General features: G+C 37.1%; 1 protein-coding gene across 7 annotated transcripts in view; it reads left to right on the top strand.

The window, feature by feature from the left end:
• SOX5 (SRY-box transcription factor 5) overlaps positions 1-24,719 on the top strand; it is a 903,293-nt gene that overhangs the window by 302,857 nt on the left and 575,717 nt on the right. For all 7 annotated transcript variants that reach the window (XM_074357827.1, XM_074357830.1, XM_074357824.1 and 4 more), the window contains one exon: positions 7,949-8,016. The gene's annotated coding sequence lies outside the window, so the exon portion shown is untranslated. The remainder of the gene's footprint in view (positions 1-7,948; positions 8,017-24,719) is intronic.

Genomic DNA, 24,719 nt, shown 5'->3' with positions numbered 1-24,719 from the left:
TATGTAGAGGAAGATGGGGTTATCGGGAGGGCACTAGGTGCCAACTCAGAACATTTGCAAAAACCCCTTTGTGTCCCGCACCCAAATCTCAATATACAGTTTGTATAAAAGTTTTGTTGTTCTGTTTAATAATATTTTGTTATTATGGAAGTTATATAATTTATTGGAGAAATATTTAGAAAATGTAGATTAGGAAAAGAAGAAAATAAGACATTTTTGTAATACTAAAATTAACATTGTTAACATTTTGGCATTTATCCTTTGAGTCATTTTTGTATCTTGTGTGTGTGTGTGTGTGTGTGTGTGTGTGTGTGTGTGTGTGTATTATTGGTTATATAAACTATAGCTCTTTTGCCAATTAACCAAATTAATATTTTGGAACCAAATTAGTGTTTAGGAATTTAGGCAACTGGAGTCACAGGAATGTGTGTTTGGATCAGAGCTCTGTTAATTTCCTTAGCAGATTAGGTGATCTGTATTTTATTTAACCAATGCCCTGTCATTAGCCATTTGAAGTCATTTCTCTTTAATTTTATTTATATTTTTAGGTAAATGTATTTGTGCATAAATTTTTCTTGTTTTTAGAAGTATTTCCTCAGGATATGTTTTTCAGAAATGAAATTATATATGAATACGTGTAAGATTGCTGTTATATGTGATCCGAATTTTTTTTTAAAAAATTGAACCACTTTTAACTTTCATTAGCCATGTATGAAAGGCCCCACTTTATCATACCTTTTCAGCATGGGGTATTATAATAAAAACTTGTGCATGTTAACTTGACATAACCCATAAATGGATACTTCTATGTCTATGCTAAGTTACTACCTGTAAGTCCCGTGAAATGAGAAGTTCCTCAGTATCCCTTAGAGGGTTAGGAGGACTTTGCTGAGAAGGTATAATGATTGGATTGAATCTGGAGGGAAGAGTAGGTAGAGAAGAATGGCAGAACATGATCACGTTGTCTCCTGCATAGGGTTTGAGACTTGAGCAAGGAGAACAGTCAAGGAAAGGATCACTCATCATGGTCCAGGTAAGAGAAGAACATTAATGTGGAGGAGGGCAGTAGCTATGGAAATGGAGAGGAAAGGACCGATTTTAGAAATATTTAAGAGATGGGGTGAGGTTGAGTCAGTGGCCAATTAGATGCAAAAAGTGAGGGAAAGGAGACTGCCTCCAGTCTTTTCCTGAGGAGTTCTTAATTTAAGAGTTCTAAATTTATATATACATCACTCATTTATTTACCATATTCTGAGTTCAGTGAACTTAGAAAACCTGAATTACAGCAAACAAAGACTATCCCCGTTCACTTGTTAGACAACTTGTTAGGCAACTGTTGTTTTGTCTTGCAGCACGCCTTACCACCCTCCTTCTAGAAAGAGCACCCCCTACACACACACATACACCCTTTCTTCTGGGAGAACTGTTTCTTCATTATCTGGCCATCACAAAGTCATGTGATACAGTCTTGGGCAGTCCTGGAGCTTCATTCTGCTGGCCATCATGAGTGACATAGAGAAAGCACTCTAGTTTTTCCAATGTGTATACAAACACATTTTCACCTGTGACATTTCACTTCCCATTGAATACTCATTAAAATTTAAAGTACCTGTACATGCTCTTGCTATGGCATGAAAAGATTATGATAAGAATAATAAGACAAGCTAACATTGAGTACCTACAAGTGGTACTCGGTGGACCGAGCACTCATGCTCTTGACATGCGTTAACTTATTTGGTTCTGTTAACCACCCGTAAGGCATGGATTATTGTAATTCTCATTTAACAGATGAGGAAATGGAGGAACCAAGACATAACGTCACTTCCTAGTGGCCATGCGTATGCGCTGGAGCTGGGATAGACGGAGTCAACACATTCTTGAGGAGATGTGACATTTTCATTCATTATCATAAAAACCAATACCAATAAGTAAGCATATCTTCTATAATGTTAAACTGCACTTGCAATTACTCAGAATTTCCTCAGAACAAACTAAGTTTGTTAATCTTCTATTTTTACTTGGTAATTAGTTAATTAGTGTGGTAATCAACTCTATAAATGCTATTTCTATTTAGTGATAATGATGATGCCATGTTATGTGTATCCGGTATGGATCATCTCACTTCCTATGTTACCACTGGAAATTTCTACCTTATGTAATTTTCACCTTACTTAATTTATTTATACATATTATAATGTCTACTGTACTGTTAATTCCTAAAATGCAGAATTTATATGTGATTAATCTTCTTAGCCTTCAAAGGAGGCAGAAAAAAGAAATTAACTTTTATTATTGGGTTCTGTAACATTTATTTATTTAATTAATTCTCACTCTAAAAGTGAGAAAACTAAGGTTCAGAAAGGTTTTACAACCTGTAATAAGTCAAGGCCTGAACTCAATCTCAAGTCTAGATGGTCTCAAAACACGTGTTCTTTTTATTTCTCCATTCTGCCTTGTTACAGATATAGTATCTTATGATAAACACTCAGTAACTTTTTGCTGAATAAATGATTAGATAAATAGATAGATGGTTGCCATTCAGCAGATCCCCAGCTTAACTCAAAGCAACATGCACACACAGTTCAGAGCAGAAGGGAGCAGACCTTATTTTAATTTCAATAGCAGAAAATATACCTGAGTAGTCAAACTTGTATTAAATAACAAAGAGTCTGGGCATTGTGGTTTGTGTAACTGGAATTGATCAGATTGCTTAATCATGTAACTCTTACCATCATGAAATTGGGTACATATGAGGTAGTCCCATAGGATAATGTAGCCTCTGAGTATTTGTTTAAATGAATTGGGAAAGTTCAAGTTTATGTCACTGAAACTTGATATTTTCAAAGTATATGTTTTCTCATATGCTTATCTAGTTTTGTTTGGCAGCTAAAGTATTCTTTTATAACAGTCATTCTTAAATAGAGACACCTACAATCACTAAAAAATGTCTATATGATTTACAGCTTTTAACAAATTGTATTCTAAACTATCACCATATTTTGGATTAAAAATTTTTTTCTATACTACCAGCCCTGGAAAAATGAAAATTATACTTGGATTGTATTATAATACTTGAGTTCTTTTGAAAGGCTAATCTCTGAAGACTAGTTTAAAAGTAGAGCATCTTCCTATGATTTTATTATTGGTGTTTAATCTTGTCATGCCATGAATGTTACCTGTCAAAGAATAATCCATCAAAATATAAAATTTCTTTCTATTATCTTAACATGAACTTTTTCATGCAGATATGGGTACTTTTCCTTGTAAAAATGGGAATAATATCTTAATGTGTCTTTATTTATGTACTTTTTAAAAAAACGGCTTTTTTGAGTTATCATTTATATGGTGTATAATCCACTCATTTAAAGCTTGCAATTCAGTGTTTTTGAGTAAATTCAAGGAGTTGTTCAGTGTCACCACGGTATAGTTTTAGGACATTTTCATCTAACAAAAAGAAGCTGCATATTCACTAACGGTAATGCCCCATTACCCCACGTTTCCTTTCCCTGTAATTCTAAGTAACCAATAATCTGCTCTATGTCTCTATAGATTCACCTATCCTGGACATTTCTTATAAATGAAGAGATACAATATATGATCTTTTGTTACTGGCTTCTTTCATTTGGGCTAATATTTTCAAGGTTCATCCATGTTGTAACATGTACTTCATTCCTTTTTATAGCTGAATAACGTCTCATTGTATGGATGTATTACATTTTGTTTATCCGTTCATAGAGAGACATGTTGATAGACATTTAGATTGTTACGCATTTTGGCTATTATAATTACTGCTGCCAAGGACATTCAGATACCCCTTTTTGTATGGGCATTTGTTTCATTTTTCTGGTGTGTGTACAGAGGGGTGGAATTGCTGGGTCATATGGTAACTCTGTATGTAACCTTTAAGGAACTGCTGAACTATTTTCCAAAGCACCTGCAGAATTTCACATTCTTTCCAGTGATGTACAAGGGCAAATTTCTCTACATCGTCACCAGCACTTGTTATTATCTTTTCTTTTTAATAGCCATCCTAGTGGATGTGAAGTGGTATTGTGGTTTTGACTTGGTTTACCTAATGGATAATGTTGTTGAGTATATTTCATGTGCTAATTGACCATTTTAATATCTTCTCTGTTAAAACATCTATTCAGATTCTTTGCCCATTTTTATTGGGTTTCTTGACTTTTTAATATAGAGTTGTAAGAGTTCTTCTATATTTTGGATATAAGTCCTTTATCAGATCTATGATTTGCAAATATTTTCTCCCATTCTGTATGTTGTCTTTTCACATTCTTGATGGTATACTTTGAAACACAAAGGTTTTGTATTTTGAGTCCAATTTATCTCTTTTTGTTTGTTTTTGTTACTCGTTTTTATCTGTTGGTGTTGTATTTGAGAAACCATTGCCAAACTCAAGGTTACAAATATTTATGCTTTCTTCTAAGAGTTTTATAGTTTCAGCTCTTACATTCAATTGTATGTTCCATTTTGAGTTAATTTCTAATTTTTTATTGAAGTATAGTTGATCTATAGTGTTGTGTTAATTTCTGGTATACAGCATACTGATTCTGTTATATATAAATATATATATTCTTTTTCATTACAGGTTATTGCAAGGTATTGAATATAGTTCCCTGTACTATACAATAGGACTTTGTTGTTTATCTGTTTTATATTTTTTGTATCTGCTAATCCCAAACTCCTAATTTATTCCCCCTCCCTGTTCCCCTTTGGTAGCCATAAGTTCATTTTCTATGTCTGTAAGTCTGTATCTGTTTTGTAAATAAGTTCATTTGTATCATTTTTTTTTGGATTCTGCATATAAGTGATACATGATATTTGTCTTTCTCTGTCTGCCTTACTTAGTGTGATAATCTCCAGGTATATCCAGGTTGCAGTAAATAACATTATTTCATTCTTTTTTGTGGCTGAGTAGTAGTCCATTATATATGTATATACCACGTCTTCTTTATCCACTCATCTGTCAATGGACATTTAGATTGCTTCCATGTCTTGGCTATTGTAAATAGTGCAGCTGTGAACACTGAGGTACATGTATCTTTTCGAATTAGAGTTTTCTCAGGACATATGCCCAGGAGTGGGATTGTTGGATCATGTGGTAAGTCTATTTTTAGTCTTTTGAGGAGTCTCCATACTGTTTTCCATAATGGCTGCACCAAACTACATTCCCACCAGCAGTTTAGGGGGGTTCCCTTTTCTCCACACCCTCTCCAGCATTTATCGTTTGTGGACTTTTGAATGATGGCCATTCTGCCTGGTGTAAGGTGATACCTCACTGCAGTTTTGATTTGCATTTCTCCGATAGTTAGTGATATTGAGCATTTTATCATGTGCCTGTTGACCATTTGTATGTTTTCATTGGAGAATTGCTTGTTTAGGTCCTCTGCCCATTTTTGGATTGGGTTGTTTGTTTTTTTAAATTATTAAGTTACATGAGCTGTTTATCTATTCTGGAAATTAAACCCTTGTCAGTCTCATCTTTTGCAAATATTTTCTCCCATTCCATAGGTTGTCCTTCTGTTTTGCTTATGGTTTTCTTTGCTGTGCAAAAGCTTGTAAGTATAGGCCCTATTTGTTTATTTTTGCTTTTATTTCTATTTCCTGGTTAGACTGCCCTAGGAGAACATTGATTACCGTAGCTTTGTCTTCAGTTTAGAAGCTGTGAAGGGTGCATTCCTCCACTTTTTTCCTTTCTCAGGATTGTTGTAGCTATATTGGATCCCTTGCATTTCCAAATGAATTTTAGGAGCAGCTTGCCAGTTTTTACCAAAAATGCCAGCTGAAATTTTGATAGGAATTGTGTTGAATCTGTAGATCGACTTGGGGAGTATTGTCATATTAAGAATATTAAGTTTTCGGATCAATGAATGTGAAATGCCTATTCACCTTTTAAGATATTCCTTCATTTCCTTCAATGGTGTTTTAGTTTTTAATGTATAAGTCTTCACTTATTAAATTTATGCTCAAGTATTTTGGGTTTTTTTCCCATTCTATTGTAAATAGAATTGTTTTCTTAATTTTATTTTGGGGAAGTTTATTGCTAGTATTTTTATATGTTGATCAAATATCCTATAACCCTACTTGTTCATTAGTTTTAGTAGTTTTTTTAGTGAATTATGTAGGATTTTCTAAATAAAAATAACATTATCTACACATAGAGTTTTACTTCTTCCTTTCCAACCTGGATGTATTTTATTTCTTTTCTTTCCTAATAAACCTGGTTATAACCTCCAGTACAATGTTGGGTAGAAGTGGTATGTGTGGAGACCCTTGTCTTACTCCTGATCATAAGGGGAAAGCAGTCAGTCTTTCACTACTAAATATGATAGTTGTGGGGGTTTCATAGATGCCTTTTATAGGGTTGAGGAAGTTCCCTTTTATTGCTAGTTTTTGAATGTTTATATCATGAAAGGGTGTTGGATTGTGTCAGATCTATTGAGATGATTGTATGGCTTTGTCTTTTACTTTATTAGTATGGTATGTTATGTTACTTGATATTTAGATGTTATGCCAACTTTTCATTCTTAGGATAAATCCTGCTTGGCCTTGGTGTAATAATTCCTTTTACTATTTGATATCTGTTCAGAGAATTTATGTACCCTAGAATTCAACACAAATTATTGAGATTTTTAAGAATGAAAAGTCTTATATAAACTAATAACCAAGAGTAATACAAGTGAGTTGGCCCTAGATCACCTCTAAATCTCTGGCTCTAGTGTGTTAGAACAATATCCCAGAGGTAGAATTGTATTATTTAAGTTTTGAAGTCTTATTTAAAATGCTGATCACATAATCTGGTTGATGATACGGATAACTAACTCTCCCATCCTAGAGCAGAACATTTTATATGTTATATTTGTACAAATTTGGTAATCATGTTGCAAGATAACAAAAATCATTAATACGTGTTAAAGCATTTTGAAACCATAGAATTTAATCATTTTGGGGTCAAAACTTAAAAACCTCTCCTCATAAAAGTTGTTCTACATTCATAAATAAATAAAATAAATTGTGATAAAATAGTTATATGTATTGAAAATTTTTTGAGTTTTTGGATTCTTGTCAAGCCTGTGGTACCATTTTACAGATCAAGAAGATAAACCTTCAAAGAGGTTAGATAAATTTCTAAAGACATAAAGCTCTTCTGCCATGAGACCAGTGATTAAACTGTGGTCTTTATGACACTGGAGTCTGGCTCACATAAAGTGACTGAGTATAAATACGATGTTTCTGTTTTTATTTTGCTGTTTTTGTTGTTATTGTTTTAACCAAGAAATTATCCAGGGAGTTTGTAAACCCTTTATTTTTGAACAACTTAGTATCTAGTATAATGTAGTACTGTCCTTTGATAAGTGTTCATCTGTAAATACATTTTAATGCCCACTAACAAGTTATCCATACAGTATTTCAGTTGTAAGTAATATCACATTATAAGTATATTTTAAGTCAACCGTCATGGACCATAAGGATGGCTGGAATTGTTTCTTTCAATAGAACTGGGCCTGCGGGGATTGTAGGCTACATGCACACAAATGTTCTTACATTAGCAAATTAATAATATAAAGATTTAAAAAAGTGATTTAATTGATACAGCTTCAGTATAACTAGTTCACATTTTTTTTACAAAATTCGACTGTCACTATAACTTGACTGTCATCTATAAATGTTTGTTTTTTCAGTTATTCAATTATTACATTCATTATTCATTTTTCAGCAATTAACTCGCATTATCTTAGGAGTCTGATACTGTTGTGTGGCTATGAATCTGGTCTAGAAAAAATTTTACAGTGAAATTACTTAATATTTCTTCCAAAGTTATATAGTAGAAATCTTATTTTAACTCTTTTCATAATGTTTCATTTTTTTCACCTATTTTGGAATTACTTCAGTTTCTCATTAAATACTTTTCTTTCATTTTTTTCCTTAGCATTGTGAGAAATAGATAATATCGAGGACAGCAGGAGTGGGAGAGATTGGACCGGAAGACTCTAGCAGGTCAGGACGTTGCATTCTCATTTGCTTATCATTCTTTTGTCATTAATTCTGGAGTTCTCAGTCTTTCGCTGCTTGTTTATTTCTTGTTCGTGCTTCCTTGGTGTGGATTTCAGTTTTGCAAATAACAAATGGAACCTTTATATAATAAGTTCATCGTTTGGGTATTCTCTTTTTAGGATTTGAGATGAAAAAATAATTTGAAGAGATTTTCAGGAATAGAAGAAAATTTCCTACCTAATAAGATACGTAGTTAACTTGATTTCTCTTTTTCTTTTTATTATATAAACTGTTTTAAAATGAAGACTTTTTGATGACTTTTCCAGAATCAAAACCTTCAAACGTGCAACGTGTTATTATTAATTATGTAATTGTAGTGGAACAACACTTGGGTCATGAACGTCAAGTTTCCTTTTTCTCTGCTTTGTTCTCTGGACGCAGAGGTACCTCTGAAAGCCCTTGATACTCTTCAGAGTCCATCTGTTTAATGCTGCTTTTAACTACTCAGTGTTGACTACCATGTGTAAAATGAAGGTTAATTAAGACAGACGGTTTCTATGTAGACAGAGAAATGCCAACAGTCGAAGGGTCTGCTGTGAGCCTGTGTCAGTCACTGTGGGAGGGTCCGTGTTAGTCACACTCCTCAGTGAGCTGGAGCCACACGGGCCTTTGCAGTCTCCATTGCCCTGAGTGTCACCATGAGGGACTGACGGCTCTGTGTTCATCTCCTGCTTCAGAGAAGTGTCCCAGCTGTCTTACAGGATGATGACAACTCTCACTACTATTGGTTAGTTATTTATGGTAGCTTCGGGATCCTCTCCATTTCTGTTACCCCTCCAGTGTTACCACTTCCACAGTTCTCCTGGGGTTTGGCTTAGCTCCCCCGCATTCAGGCCTCCTGGAGAGCACCTACTAGTGTTTTTTTTTTTTTTTTTCTCCAGTTTTCATCACATAGAGAGATAAATGGCTTTGTCCTTCTGATCGCATCTTGTCAAGTGATATGGCTTATTCAGAACGGAACTAAGCTAAGTTCTCTGCCTGGATGCTTCAGGGATTTAGCTATTTCCTAGCATTAGGGACTAGACAGATTATTATTGTTATGTATCTTGAGAGACCACTACCCTCCAGCTTAAAAGAAAGATAATTTCAAGTATCTTGATGATGCATTGCATATGCTTAGGTCTCTGCTCTCAGCTAAATTAGGTAAGCGTCCTGCAAAAAGCTGTGTTTACAAAGATACGCCCAGGTAATTGCGTTTGTCAGTATGTCTGCACTGATTCTTGCAGAGTTGAGAACCACTTTTGTGTGATACTTTCATAAAGAGTTTTCTGATAGTAAACATCCCTCAGTTTTCAGTTTACAAATGTAATTGAACTAAACATTAAAAAGAAATAGTCAGAGGCCAAAAGAGGTAGATTTTCTTGGCATTCTGCTGTTGTGTGTATGTTGATCTTAAACTGAATGCAACTGTTTATGTTTTGCAAGTTCGGAAGCAAAATCAAGAAGGAAGAGACAAACATCTCAGAGACCCCATGCAGTTGTGAGGGACAGAAGGAACCTCAATCCAGTCCACATACTTTACAAACCCAAATTGCCTCCCACTGTCACACGAAGTATTAGTTAACAGAGATAAATCTGTGTTTCTTGATGCCCCGTGTGCTATGGAACACAAACAGCTCTGCACACAACATTATACGCATACGTAAAAATTCTCATCATTTGTCATCTTCACCGGTTTATAATTTGATAAAGAATATCGTCGATACTAGTACTTTATTCTGGATTGTACTGATATTCAAAGAAATCAGGAACTTTAAGTTTCTTTTTTACTATTGTTTATCTGGAGAAGTTTCCTGCTGAGCTGGATGAAATGAAAAGATGATTATTCCTTCATTCATTTATTCAACAGAAGTTCCTACTCTCCTGGAACTTTCATTCTAGTGGAGGAAAACATAATTGAAGATTTTAATATATAGATGTTAAGGGGGATACATATTAAGGAAAAAATAAAGCAGAATAAATCAAGAAGGATGGGAGACTGTGTCCGATACCATGTCTAGGGGAGGTCTTTCTGATAGAGAGAGAATGGACCACAAACCTGAATGGAGTGAGAGAGGGAACCATTTAGATATATGGGCAGAGACAGGTACATTCAGTGGGAAGAACAAGGGTAAGGAGTGTGCTTGTTGCCTTAAAGGAGTTTCAGGAAGTGCGTTGTGCTGGAAGCAAGTCAGGAGTGGACAAGTAAGAGATGAGAATGAGGAGGGGAATGTGGTGTCCATCACACAGAGCCTGGGGGACCACGGTGGGACCTTGACTGTTATTCTGAGTGAGAAGGGAGTCGTTGAAGGGATTTTAGCCAGTAAGGGGCATGATGTAACTCATGTGTTTTAAGGATCACTTCGGCTTATAGGTTGAGTAAAAATGTTTAAAATTTTTTCTTTATATACAGAATATAAACTATAAACGAAAATAGACTTAAATTAATAATGGTTAGGGCAACATTATCTGACTAGGATTTTGACTGGTGATTGTGTTCAAGGAGCTATTGTTAAATAGGACCGCTTTCATTTTTTTTGTATCCTTCATTCACCAAATTCTTTTGAATTTGAATCATATTCTTTGGTTTTGTATAATAACTTACTGTTTCTTATTGGCACATTAATGACAAGAGTATGTAATATTTAGAAATTTGTGTGTCTGATTAGTTGCTTTGCATATTTGAATTTCCCATTTGTTTGTCATTTATAATTTCAACCAAAACTGTGTGACTTTGTGTAAGTCCACAAACAGGTCGTGAATTTTATCTTCTAGTTGTAAGGGAGAATGTTTGAAAATTATGTTATGGTTTATTGTAATGATTATGTGATCCATAAGACTATTTATGAGAAGGAAACATGGAGTAGAAAAAAAGAAACAGCTTCGTAGGACTTAGGGGGCCTGAATTCTGGAACCAGCTCTGAAACTTACCAACCGGATGACTTGGGGTCTTCAACCTGTTTGCCTGCTAAACGCCCAGCACTGCTTCTCTCATGAGGAGAAGTGCACTGCTCCTGTTACCTCTGCAGTTCCTTTACGTCTGTTAAGCCAGCGTGCACACGTGTAAATAAAATTGGTTGTATTAGGGGTCACCTACATTAGAAGTGACCATTTTCAATGTAAAGGAAAACATAGGTGATACTCTTTCATATAAATGAAAGAGGAAAATATTCATATTTATTTCAGAAAAATTAGCAGGTTAGAGAAGGCATCATTGATATTTGGAAGGAAGGCTTGTTTCTAAAATTACCAATACTATCATGTCAAAGAATCGAAGTAACCATTAATAAAGGAATTTAGGAAGTAGAGGTACCTTCTCCTGGCAGTCTTGGGGCAGCAGTTTCCAATTGCCAAATAATTGTTTATCACAAATGTTTCAAACTTTTAAATCAGTACATTGAAAAACTAGTTTAAAACTATAATGTGGTATATAAGGTTAGGTTTTCATTATTTGGCTATCAGAATATACATGCAATAAATACTTGTTTTTTCATGAACAAATATATAAAAGTCTGTTTATGAATACTTAGTATGATTTCCTTGAAGATACTTGTGTATTCTAAATTATTTCCTTTTTAGTCATGAGAATAGGAATCAGGTTTACGTTTAAACAGAGAAAGAAGGAAGTTACTCTTTGACATTAGTTTTTGAAGGAGAAGATATGTGACTTCAGCTTCACATACACACTGAAAACTTTCTTGGCTCTGCTGTGATTCCAGTCCTTTTTCACTGGGAGGTTCTCCTTTTCCTGAAAGGGGCAGTCCCTCCCGCGTGCTCAAACTCTGCTTACTCCAGAAGTTCCAGGAGCGCTGATTCTTCAATCCAGTGTCTTCAACTTCTTTACTGAAACCTTTACTTTTTAAACATGCTCAAGTTTCCTATCTTAAATAAATAAAAAAAAACCCAAAACTTCCTTTTGATTCGGCTTTTTCCTCTCGGTACCACTCCCTACATACACATTTCCCTAAAGTTTTAACTTACTGTCTCCACTTTCTTTCTTCCCTCTCACTCCTCTGTCTCTTCCAGGTCTATCTTGCCAGCCCTTGGGGCTACAGCCATCAGTAGTCACACTAAATATATCCGGTAGTTCCAGTCATTATCTTATTTGGCTCTTGAGTTCATTCACCTGCTTGAATGACATTCCACCTTCCACTCCACTTTAAGAAAAAGATTTTTTTTCTCTATGCTTTTTGCCGAGAGTGAACCTGTCTTGTTCTCCACTGATCCCTAACATACTTTTCAAAGTACTTTGCTTACAGCATGTGCTAAGTGAATTGAGTTTGGAGATCCAAAACTAAGTATTATGTGAGGTATAATGTCCTCAGGGCCGGAAAAGAGATGCAACGTGGCAGTCTGTGAAGGTTCAACAAAATTTCATAGACAAAACAGTATTTTAGCTGGATCTTAATGGATGCATATGATTTTCCTATCAACGATGTTAGATACTGGTGGGGAGTACCTAGTATATATTTAAGGTCCTCATGTCTTAAGTGTCTTTTTCAGCTTGGGTAAGTTTGGATACAGCACAGGATATACAAAAAGGGGACACAGTGACTGTAAAGATATGGTGGGCTGTTGACAACATAAAGAGACTACAATTCATAGTCTGTAAAGAGGACTCTGGACTTCATGCTAGTGATTAAACTTAGTTCAACAAGGCTTGGGGAGCCACTAAAAATCTTTGTTTGTTTAGGGAATATGGTGTTGACTAGGTCTGTGCTTTGGATTAATTAATTAATATGGTTGGCAGTATGAGGTTAATTGAAAGGGGAGAAGCTAAAAGGGGGAGGTGGGAGACCGGTGCAATCATTAAGCAAGAGATCCAGAACATTAGCGCCAAGATAGTGCCAAGATGGTAACACCTTGGGACAGATACTAGCAGGAATTTGAAGATGCAGTCAATAGGGCTAGACTTTCTGGAGCAGTAAGGGATAAATTTTAAATCTGAGTAATTGAAATAAAAGCCATGCAATGCTCAGATATAGGAAATTAGGAAAAATTGTTGTTTTATTCATTTACTTTTTTTTTTTTAACTGGTGAGGGGTAATGAGTTGTTTTGAGAGTCTTCACATTTGAGATGCCAATGCTGATATATTGAAGAAGCATTCCACGCAGAGATTCTGGTACTGGACAGGGGAGTTGACGATGCCTCTGTATGAGATTAAACTTGATAGTGGAAGTTGCCTCGTTATTGGAAGAAGAGCAGTCCAGGCTGACGGAACACCCTGAGAGACCAAGAGTCTCAATGCCATGTGGAACTTTGGAAAGACCAAATGGAACAGTCAAAGCAGAAGAAATTCTGAAATTTGTATTGTAGTTTTGCTGCTTGACAGGCTCTGTGGTCCTAAAGTAGGCTTTGATTTATGTATGCATTTATTTCTTTTTAATCTCTGCACAAGTCCTGCCTGAGTGGTCTGCAAATAGTAACCACTGAGTGCAGACTCAGTTGGCTCCGTGGAATATAGTCATTTCTGGATAGCAGAATTTTTTTGAAGTATTGAAAATTGTTTAGGTGTTCCTTCATTTGTTGGATCATTCATTCATTCATGCATTCAATTATTCATTCATTCACATAGTCTTACTAAGCCTTAACCTGTGGCAGGGACTCTTTTAATTATATTGCGTGACTTTTTCTCCATCCGTTCTTGAGTAGAATTTTCACGGGTTCCATTAGCATATTATTCTCAGTTAGCTATAGGAAAAATGCTGATTGATTGAGATCTTGTCCATGTATGGAATCATGCAGCCCACATCTCAGACTACGTCTCCTGTTCCTTAGGTTGGTTGGAGGAAGTGAGGGAGAATGTTACTTTTACATTTACAGTAACATAAAGTACATTTATTACGCTAATTCTCTTTTAAGTGCTTGTAGTGGAATACTTAACTCACGAATGATTTAAATCATCCTCCTCAACAGTGGTTAAACACGCTGATGTTATAGAGATCTGACAAACCTAACTATTATTGTAGGACTACTGAGAAGTTCTTGGACAGCAGTGCCAGTTAGAAGAGGGGTGCCCTATCCCTGAACGCTGAATGAGTGCTTGCCTGGGGTGTCCCCAGGAACAGGAGCTGACACAGGTGTTCAGCACAGTTGCTTACTGTTTCCCATCAAGAAGGATGGGGGTTCTTAGCGCTGCTGGTTTGCGGCACTCAGCATATTTGGCAAGCAGTCAGCCCTGGCTGTGGATTTCCCCGGGGAAAATAAAAGCCACAGGAAAGTCATCAGTGTGACCTTCTGCCGGGTAGCTGGCACACGGCTGCTCCACGGGAAGGCTTTCAGTTGTCATTTTCTGAACGGGTGGATATCAGGTGCTGATGGAAGCTCCCCATTCAAGGTGGGAAGTGGAGAAGGAGGAAAAATATTGAGCAGAAGCTTACCAAATAATTCCCAGTCATGAAGCTTAACACCAGCTGATCTGCTGATAAAAGGGATTTTTTTGTCGCTGGGGGGAGGGAGTTTCTTTTTGGTTCTGTAAGCACAATTACAAGCTTTCCTATTCAAGTCTGACCCATCACATTGAAATGCTGTCACTAGTATCATTAGCAAGTAAAGTGTTGAAAACATAGTCAAATGCACAGCAGAGTTCTGGCTCTTAAGTGTCTGGACTAACTCCCAATATTAGGAATAGGAGTCAAACTGCCATCGCTTTTCCTGTGCTAACAGACGCCCTGCCATTAGCAGTCTGAAGGCAATTTTAATAAAATACATAGCCCTGCTGAGTTGGTCTCAAAAGATAAATAAGCAATGTAGAAAAGAAGCTTTTGTTTAAAAGTAATTATTTAAACTATGCATTACAGGTAATTTTCTTTTACCAGTAAGGCAAATGCTATCAGAATTTCAATAATGACTTGGTGGCACTTATCTAAATAATGTGATATTGTCATTTCAAAGACTTAAAGCATCGCTTTATTTTCACTTATATACAGAATGAGGGCAAATTGGATCCAGGCATCAAGTGCATGTGTTTTACAGTTGATACTGCATTTTTTGGGTGGACAGTGTTGTATTCTTGGACAGATATATGGAAATGTAACAAGACAGAGTTCTGGGAACTGCAGACTCGACTTCCAAACACAGTATAGAACAGGAGGGCAAAGAACATCTTTTTATTTTTCCTTTGCTGTCAGAAAGGAAATCACATTTCAGTTTTTAAAAACTCTTTTAATAGGATGCTTGTATGTAAAGCACAGTCACAAGGGTACAATAAATGTGTGCTAGTATCAGAGGAGCCAAAGCTTTGTTTGCCAGAAAGTGAAAATCTCAGAAAGCTTTTTTAGAGTCTGTTTGGAAACCATTAGATACCCACCTTTCTTTCCCTTTTTAGTAGTGATGCACTGGCCTGAAGTCCATAATGTAGAACTAGCTCCGGCCTTACAGTAGGCAGAGTGAAAACTTGCCTACGTAAGTGTGACGTCAGGGGCATCAAGAATGCTTCTATTTCCAAGTGTTATTCAGGGAGAAGCGACCAAGCCACACGTGCTTTGGAATGAGACAGACTTCAGTTCAAATCCTGACCTTTTTTTTTTTTTTTTCATGATTATCTCATTTTAGGCAAGTTGTGTGTCTTCTCTAAGTCTTTGTTTTTTCATCTATAAATTGGGAATGATAACAAAACCAACTTTGTATGCTTGTTCTGCAGATGTAATGGGAAAATATGTGTAAAACTTTTGGGATGGTGTCTGGCTCAGAGTGAGCACCCAGAAAATGTTTGTTTTTATACCAATGAACTTCTAACACATTTTAATCAGGAAAGTTATATATTGAATATTGTGCTAGGATTTGGGATAATTATGTTGATCAACATACAGTCTCCACTTGAAAATTAAATGTCTAATGCAAGACAGACATTTTATCAGTTAGCCCTGGTAGTGTGTGCCACTTGTACTGGTACGGGTCTTGTGGACATGAAGGAGGCAGGACTTAATCTTGGCCATAAGAAAAATTACCATAAAATTTTGGTTTATTAAACCCTCAAAGGGAAGATGCTGAGCTCTGTGTCTCCACCTGAGCTGTTGTGATCACGGCCAGCTGAGAGTGATTTTCCCAGCTCCTTGTTTTCTCTGTTCTTCCTCTTTTACACTTATGTAAACCTTTTCTTCGATTGTTCGCACCATGGTTAGATGGCATCTGTAGTCAGAAAGAAGAGGTGAATAGGACTTAGCACTCAGATGCTGCTCAGCATTTCTGCTAAAATGATTTGGGGAAAGAGTTGAAAACACAGGTATTATTCTCATGCACTGCTGATGGGAATGAAATTAGAACAAGCATTTTGGACAGGAATTGGACAATAGCTAACAGATCTACATATACACACCATTTGACCCAGCAATCCCATTTTAAGGAATTTATACCAAAGACGTATCTTTAAGAATATGAGAATTACATGCCCATGGTTAATCATTGTGGCATTGTTTATAGTTGTAAAATATTAAAAACTATCTAAATGCTCATGCATAGGGGAAGAGTTGAATACACCAAAACACTGTGGCATCACCACATAGTGAGGTACCATGCAACTGTAAAAAGAATGAATGGATATAGAGTAATTTCCAGGCTATGCTGCGAAGTGGGAAAAATATAGAATAATAATATCTAGAATGTAAGGGATATATAGAAAATACACATGTATCTGCTAGTTGGGACAAAACAATAGGAAAAATAGACCAAAAACTCTTGAAATTGGTTGTTACTTACAGGGGCTGGGTCCGTGAATAGCTATTGAGAGAATGGAAAGAAGGTAGAAACGGTGACGGGGAAGGTGACACTTACCTGAATATCCTGGGGTTTTTTGGGGGGTGGTATAATTCTGATTTTTGGAATTGTGTTAATGTTTCACATACTCAAAAATAAGTAGTTAACTTAAATGAACTGGGGTGTTCAGGGAGCCCCACAGGAAAAACAAAAACATAACAAATTTAATTGTATTTGAATGAATTACAAATGAAGAGGGTGGGGGAAAAAGAGCTCGTTTAAGTGACTTCGCCAGAGTTTTGACTTTAAGACTTTTTAAGAAAGGAACTGTTGTATTCTTGTCAGAAAATCTGTTTTTCCACATAAAATGGGTTAATGTTTCTGTTTTTCATAGGAATGTGAGTGTGTATTTCTGAAACTGCTTTGAATGTATCCTAGGATTGTGGGTAATGAGAGCCATTTTCCTCCCTGTAAAGAAATAGAGAGGGCTGGAATGAACCGTGTGATGTTGGATTGCAATCTGAGACAGCAATAAAACCTCATGGTGTGTTCTCCAGCATGAAATAGAAAGAATTTGCTGTGTAAGAGAGTAATGTCACTATATATACATCAATACAAGTAAGTAGCTGTGAGTGTGTGTGTGTGTGTGTGTGTGTGTGTGTGTGTCCATGTATGAGTTTCTAGCTCTGTCTGCAGAGAGGGCCTAAAAGCAAGAATACCTCAACCCTGATGAGCACCCCTAGTGCCTAGATCTTGGTTTCTGAATATCATTCTCCAGTAGAAGAAACCAAGAAGCCGTGTAGAAATGGATGATTCTACAGAAAGAATATGATGAAAACCTGGCATATCTTGTGGTTCAAGAAAGTAAGGAATGGCTGAAAAAGGGTGGAAACATGTTGGAAGGACACAGGAGCTAATTTGAAGAGGCTCCCCATGGCCACATCTGGGACATTTGAGGAAGGAAATAGTGACAGGAATGGATTATACTCAATGTCGTCCATGGTGTTATAAAAAGTATTGAAAAAATAATGAATGGGAGAGAAAGGAAAGCTCTTTTATCACAGTAGAATACCAATTAATAACTGTTCAGGGAATGATGGAAACAGAGAATGACCATTTGATAAAGACTAGAGTAATAATTTTTTCAGGCAAGAATCATGACTGGATGCTAAATTAGTGGTGACAATATGATGATAAATGGGATGCCTACATAGTGTCCAAGTAGCTCTTCTCAGAATGCTTGTTAATTACAAAGGAGACAGTAGGAACTTCACAATGGACTAACCTGGCAGATACCACCTAAAACAAGGGACGAAAGTTAGCATCACTAGTGATGAAATGTACCAGCATCATGGGCCGCTCTAGTGACTCACTGAGGAGACACAAAAATCATTTCTGTCATGTCCTTGCCCCAAATGCATAACATGAATTTTATCATGAGGAAATATCAGACAACTCAAATTGAAGGACATACTACAAAATCATTGTGTTGTATTCTTAAAAAGTGTCAAGTTCATAAAAAACAGAGACTGAGGAATTGTCCTACATGGAAAGGGACCAAGAAGACATGATAAATTAATATTGGCTCATGGTCCAATAAAAGGAGACGAGTAGGACGATTGTTGAAATTTGAATAAGGTCTTTACATCAGTCCATTGTATTTGATCTGTTCATTTCTTGGTTTTGTTCATTCTGCTGTGGTTTTGAAGATGTTAATATGGAAGAAAGCTGGGAATTCTGTACTATTTTTGCAATTTGTTGTAAGTCTGAAGTTATTTCAAAATGAAATGTTAAATAGAAAAAGAAAAAATTAAAATGTGTGCCTTGAATAAGATGTATGGATGGATGTATCCATTCTTTTTCTATTGTCATAAAGGAAAGAGTTTGCTGTAAAGAAGGTAATATTACTGGGCTCTTGGAAGGAAAAGAATTGTGAAAGAGTGGCAAGTATATCGCATTGTGAATTGAGTCTTATAATGTTAACTGGCTCTGTCAGACACTGTGTAAGCCTTGAGGGTACTTACTATACCTTTGCATTTGCTAGTCCGTTTGCCAATAAAATAGGGATAGTGATCTTAGCACTATGGTTTCTAATTATTCACATCAGCGGAGGGGAGCAGAGGTGTTGACTGTGGAGCCTAACAACAATAATTTGAAGTACTCAAGCGAGGATCAAGATTCAGTGCCAGTATAGGACCAAGTATCTCCTAGTAGGTGTAAAACTCCAGATGATAAAAAGTATTTCCAGAGAGGGAAGATAGAGCTAGTACATTTAGTTTCGTAGATGCATGTGGAGAGATGAGTAATTACACAAAAGCTAAGAAGGATGTATGGGTGCAGTACACAGTGTAGCCAGTCGGTGGGTCTTTGAGAGTCCAGATTCTTAAGTTAAAAACAAGGTCTGGTGGCTCACGTTTTGCCAAGCTGGATGGTGCCAGTGGGGCAGGGTGGTGCTTGTGAAAGTTGTGCGACAGCGTTAAAGGACTAGGGTAAAGGGACAGTAGCAACTTGGAGTTGCATGGCATTCTGTGTACCAGCTTGGTTTCACATTTGTTCATATTCAGAAATTTCATGTTTAATGTAGTTGTAAGATGTAGGTGGAGAGATTCATTCATTACCTATGTTTTTATAGATGAGGAATCTCAGATTCAGCATTTCCAAAATCCTGTAGCTAATAAGTACAGAATGGATTTGTACTCTAGACCAGGACATTCACTTGAGTTTGCTAGACTCTTTCTAGCATCAGAGAACCCCCTCAATTTTCATGAAATTTTTGTGTATAAGATTGCTCAGGAACATTTCTTTCCCCTGAGGAAAGGAGTGATTCTATCAGATTCTTCCAAGGGATCTATGACTTAAAAGAGGGTAAAATATAGATTTTTCTTTACACACTAGTGCACAATATGGAGTGGAAGTATTTTTACCAGACTTGGGAATACATAACTCTTATAGTGCATGTACTCAAGAAGCATCATTATCAATAGCATTTAACAGAGAGATTGTAGGAGTTGCCCAGAATCCCAAGAGTTAGTGCCAGAAATAAAACGGGAGCTACAGTTGCCGATAGTCAGGGCAGAGATTAGCCTATTGGCCACATTGTGAATTGTCTTCAGTGCAGATGGTTCTTTGATAGTCCAGCACCAACCGGGGAGGCTGGAGGTCTGTTTCCCAGGCTGGGTACCACCCACTGGAGGAGGCTGTGTCCAAAGGAGCCTTGAGTAGTAGTGGAGTTCTGATGCCCTGTGGAGACACTAATTAGCGTTTTGAGCATTATGGTGATTTGAAGAAAATTCTGTAGATTGCTTGAGAATCCTGGGAGTGAAGTTAGGGGCAGTAGTATAATTCTCTTACTTATGTAGAATGAAAAGCAGTTTAAATCTGGTAGAGGCCTTGGGTGACTGTTCTAAGTGTATTATCTTTTCAGCACCTGAAACTCTCCCCAAGTTTTAACTTTCTGCATTACTCTAGGGCATTGGAGAAGTTCCTTCATCCAATAGCAGTATACTCTTTCCTTCGAAGAATACTTTGAATGATGTCGGACATTTGATATTTGCCTAAAAGATTATGAGATCTGCTAAGACACACGAATATTGTCAGTACCTGTGAGTGTGTGTATTGCCATGACAGAGTAGATCAAATTAAAAAAAATATCAAACAAACACTTTAATTCTTTACAATTAGAACTAGAGTGCCTTATCTATTATATATATTTGACTTCCAATCTCAGGATTTATTAAAGACTTAATATCAAAATATGTTGTAAAGATCATATAAAATTTAAAATTTAATCTACTCACTAATGATTTACAGAGTAAAACAGAATCTGAGAGCTAGGTAATGCTTATCTGAGCCACTGATTTTGTAGACAGGGAACTGAGGCTCAGTGAGGTTAAATTTTGCATCATTTTACACAGTTAATAAGAGACAGAGCCAGAAAAAGAACCCAGATTTCTTGATTCCTGGCCCAGTTTTCTTTCCATCATGGCATGATGCCTTATGACATGTATGAGATTAGAACAAAATTACATTTGTTGAAATGCATGAAAAGTGTTGTGGGTCTTTTGATGATGTTTTTAGAGGGAGAGAGGTCATGCTATCCTTGATTTTTCTTTTATTTTTTAACTACAATTAATAAATGAATAATATCCTCTTTCTAGCTCATATTAATATGGTTCTACCCATTTTTTTATTTTTAGTGATCTCCCTATAGTTTTAGAAAATACCTTCCTATCTCAGAATAAATGTATGCATCCCTCTGAGTTGCTAATACTTGAGCTGATGATCCATTAAGTGACTAATCTGAGAAATCACCTCTCTTATTAGGTGCGCTGGATTGCAAGTGTCTTTTGATAGTACTGCAGTGGTAGTGTAGGGATTTGCAACTGGCAAGCAGGAATCGAATTGCCATCATTTGGCTTTAGCAAGAGTTAGAGTCTTGTCTCCAACATAAGCATGAGCCAAGGTACTGTCTCCTTTTTTCTAATTTTAGTTGGAACCATTGGCACTGCTCTTACCTAGACAGACTAGTGTTATTTCTACCCAGCACAATCTGCTGGCATGGGCTTCATTCCAAGCCATGCAGTTGAACTTCAACTTCTCCCCCTGGTTTACCAAACAGAGAGAAACATGATTGGATGTAGAGGACAGGAACTTTCACCTTTTTCATTAGAAGGCATCCTTTCAGGCATAGAGATTCCAAGTTTAATTGGTTCCATGTCTGACTCAGAGAATTGGCTCTTATGACTGAAAATTGCAGAGTGCCTTAATTGTGGGTCATGAAATAATTATACTCCAATGTTTTGATTCTGGGACATGGGTATTGTTACATTTAACTGCTCAAGGGTGGGAAGAAAGGTGAGATGTGTCTGTTTTCCAGCCCTCACCTGTTCTTTCCTGGAGCAGAGGAGTCGTGCAGTTGTCCTGTCATGTGCTCTAGTCATGGGCATCCATCCCTGCGGGCATCTCTCACGATCTCAGTCCCACCAGCCATGCTGTGGCTTCCATCTGCATTCCTGTATCACAACCCTTAGAGAGACCCCTTCATACCATCAGCGCTCTCCCTCAGCTAACTCCCATACCTTGCAGAGTCAAGAGGGGACGTCACAGCCTCTCCATCCTTGACCCTCTGTGCAGCCATACCTGTCACCTCTCTCCCTACTTCCATTTGTCGTGGGATGTCTGCAATGCTGCTGTCTCCTAGAGTGCCATTCGGGAAGCAGGCCACCTAAACAGAGGCATTTATACGATTTCCCATCCCACCCCACCTACTCTGAGCTCGCGCTGCAGGAGCAGGACCATGGAGACCTCACGTTAGCATTTGAGGTCTCTTCTCCCTGGCGACTCTTCCTTCTGAATTATATGTATCCAAAACACTCAAAATCTTTCGCTGTTTCACATAAGCAGTGGTTTTCCCTGTGTAAAAACAGAAGAATTTTTCCTCTGGTTCCCTGTGACCCAAATGAGTAAGACTGTCCGTGGACTGGGGACACAATGCCTGGGGTTATTTCGTGTACCACCACGCAGGGAACTCAATGGTAAACAGAAAAGACACAGACTGTCCTCGTGGGGCGCACGGTGATGTCACAGAGTTTATTAGTTTTTGTTGTTCTTCAAAACAATAGATATAAACGTGTCCACAAATAGGACATTCTGATAAACAGCTAGAGAGTATGTTTAAATTTTATGGACAGGACGGCTTTGAAGTGTATATCACATCCTGCTGGTTGACTTTGACCTAATTTTCAAACATGGATGAGCTGCCCTCTTATAGTGTGATAGCCTGATAAGATTAATAATAATAATAATCATTGAACACTTAGGCTTTGGTTTACGGTGTTAGATGAATTATGTCGTTTAGTTATCAGAGCAGCCCTTTGGGAAGGGTATGCCTATTGTCCTCATTTTACAGATGAGCACGTTGATGCAAAGAGAGCAGGCCATCCGGAAGTGCAGGTGGGCACAGAGGGATTTCATCTGCCACCAAATTCTGAGTCCTTGTCACTTAGGGATTGTATTCAGTTTCAAGTAACAGAAACCCGAGTGATGGTGGTTTGAACGAGACAGGAGTTTGTTTTTCTTCCATCATGCAGGAGGGTCAGACGCAGTCCGAGCTGCTCCACCACGCTCCGAGCGATCCAGGCTCCCTCCAGCTTTCTCTTCCCCTGCACTCAGGGTACATCCTTGTTCCAGTGCTCACGGGAGGCCTGGTGGGGCTCCAGCAGTCCAGCTCCAGCTCACGTCAAGGCAGGAAGTTAGAGAAGCACAAAGAGCAGAAAGGCTGAAGCAGTCAGAGCTGTCCCCTCCTAAAGCGTTTTCATGGAATCTCCCACCCGCTTCCATGTCTGTCTCAGTGCTCTTGGCCGGGCTCTGTCTATACATTCCACAGCTCTGCTTTATTATTGTGAAGGGGTCTTGACACTGAGTAGCCAGTTAGCATTCTCTGCTATCGCTCTTAATCCCTCTGCCTCACTGCCTTCTCCAGTCACAGCACAAGAATAGATTAGGGAATGTTTTAGTTATTTAAAATAGACCATAAATTTTCCTTTGCTGAGGATCTCCTCCATGATAATGCTTATTAAAATGCACACACATACATACACACAATGTACGCTCTTGGACGGAAAGATATCCTTCTTCTGATGGGATATTCTCTCTAGAATCTTCAGTGAGTCTTTAGCACACGCCTGCTTATAAAGAGATCATAAATCGATCTGGAAATGGGGAACTGAGGCAACATTACCTAAGTTGAGAGAACCTGTCAGGTGATTAAGCCCTGTCTCCACCTCCCAAAATGCTAACTGACAAATCGCTAGTTCTTGGGATAGAATAGAAATGTTTTCCCGTAGGATAGACCATTCTGAGTTTTTTGTTTTCCTCTTCAAGCATGATGGAAGAAAAATCGCCAATCAGAGTATTATCTTCAGGAATCAGTGTTTTCTACTTCAAGAGACTAAAATTCCATGAACTTATTTACTTCTTTATTCCAACATTTGAATAAAAACAAGAGGTTTACATTAAGCTGTGAGAGTCTTGGTTGAAGACTGCAGTAAAATATAACGTGGAGTCCTCTTATCTGATCCACCTTTCTTTGACAAAAACTTAACCTGTGTCTTCTCTGCTACTTTGGTTTTTCCTTTTAGAAAATGTTGTCGTATATACAGGACTTATCTGGGGATTTTATGTCAGTAAAATATATTACAATAGACTGATAATTCACAGGAATTCTGACTAGCTCAGTGCTAATGCAATGCTATTACTTTTTTACACACCTCTATCGCACCCAGCTGTTACATTGTCATTGTGAATGTGGTTAATACATAATAGTGTTTTGATAACAGATTGATCTTCAGTTGCTTTATATGTAAGAACTATGTGCTTCAAAGCTGGTAGGAAAAAGCTGGGCCAAACCAAATAAACACTTATCAGTGTCTTTAAGTATGGAAAACATATAAACAATTAGGGAGACTACACTCACTCCAAGATATTTCTTGGGAATTTCAGGTTTGTTCTTAATAAATCCTTAACCTCAGTGTATTTTCTAATTGATTGAGGGTGTTGGTTGATTGAATTCTTTTTAAACAGGGAATTATAGACTTTTAACATTGAAATAAATTGGATTATTTAGGTGTATAACTTTGCCTCTTACTCATGAACTGTTTTTAATTTTAATTAGGCAGGTATATTGCATTCTTCTCTTTTTTCATGTCAAACTCGCCTAAGATTATTATATGCACAGAGAATAAATATGTATGATAAAGATAATTAATATAGAATCTTTTGCTCTAATTATTTGACTATCTCATGTGAAAGTATTAAATGGGCCTAAATTAGCTGAATAATTGTCTTAGTTCCTCTTAGTTTAAATGTTGAAATTATGGCTTTAGACTAAGAATTTTTCAACAACAGGAAGTGAACCTTTTTTTTTTTCAAATTGGTGATTGTGAACAAGTTGGTGATTTCCAAAAATGTGAAT

Source organism: Camelus bactrianus, chromosome 34, assembly GCF_048773025.1.
Source record: "Camelus bactrianus isolate YW-2024 breed Bactrian camel chromosome 34, ASM4877302v1, whole genome shotgun sequence".
Taxonomy (NCBI): Eukaryota; Metazoa; Chordata; class Mammalia; order Artiodactyla; family Camelidae; genus Camelus; species Camelus bactrianus.
Note: the sequence above shows the minus strand (reverse complement) of the source record. Positions and strands in the feature narration are given on the sequence as shown.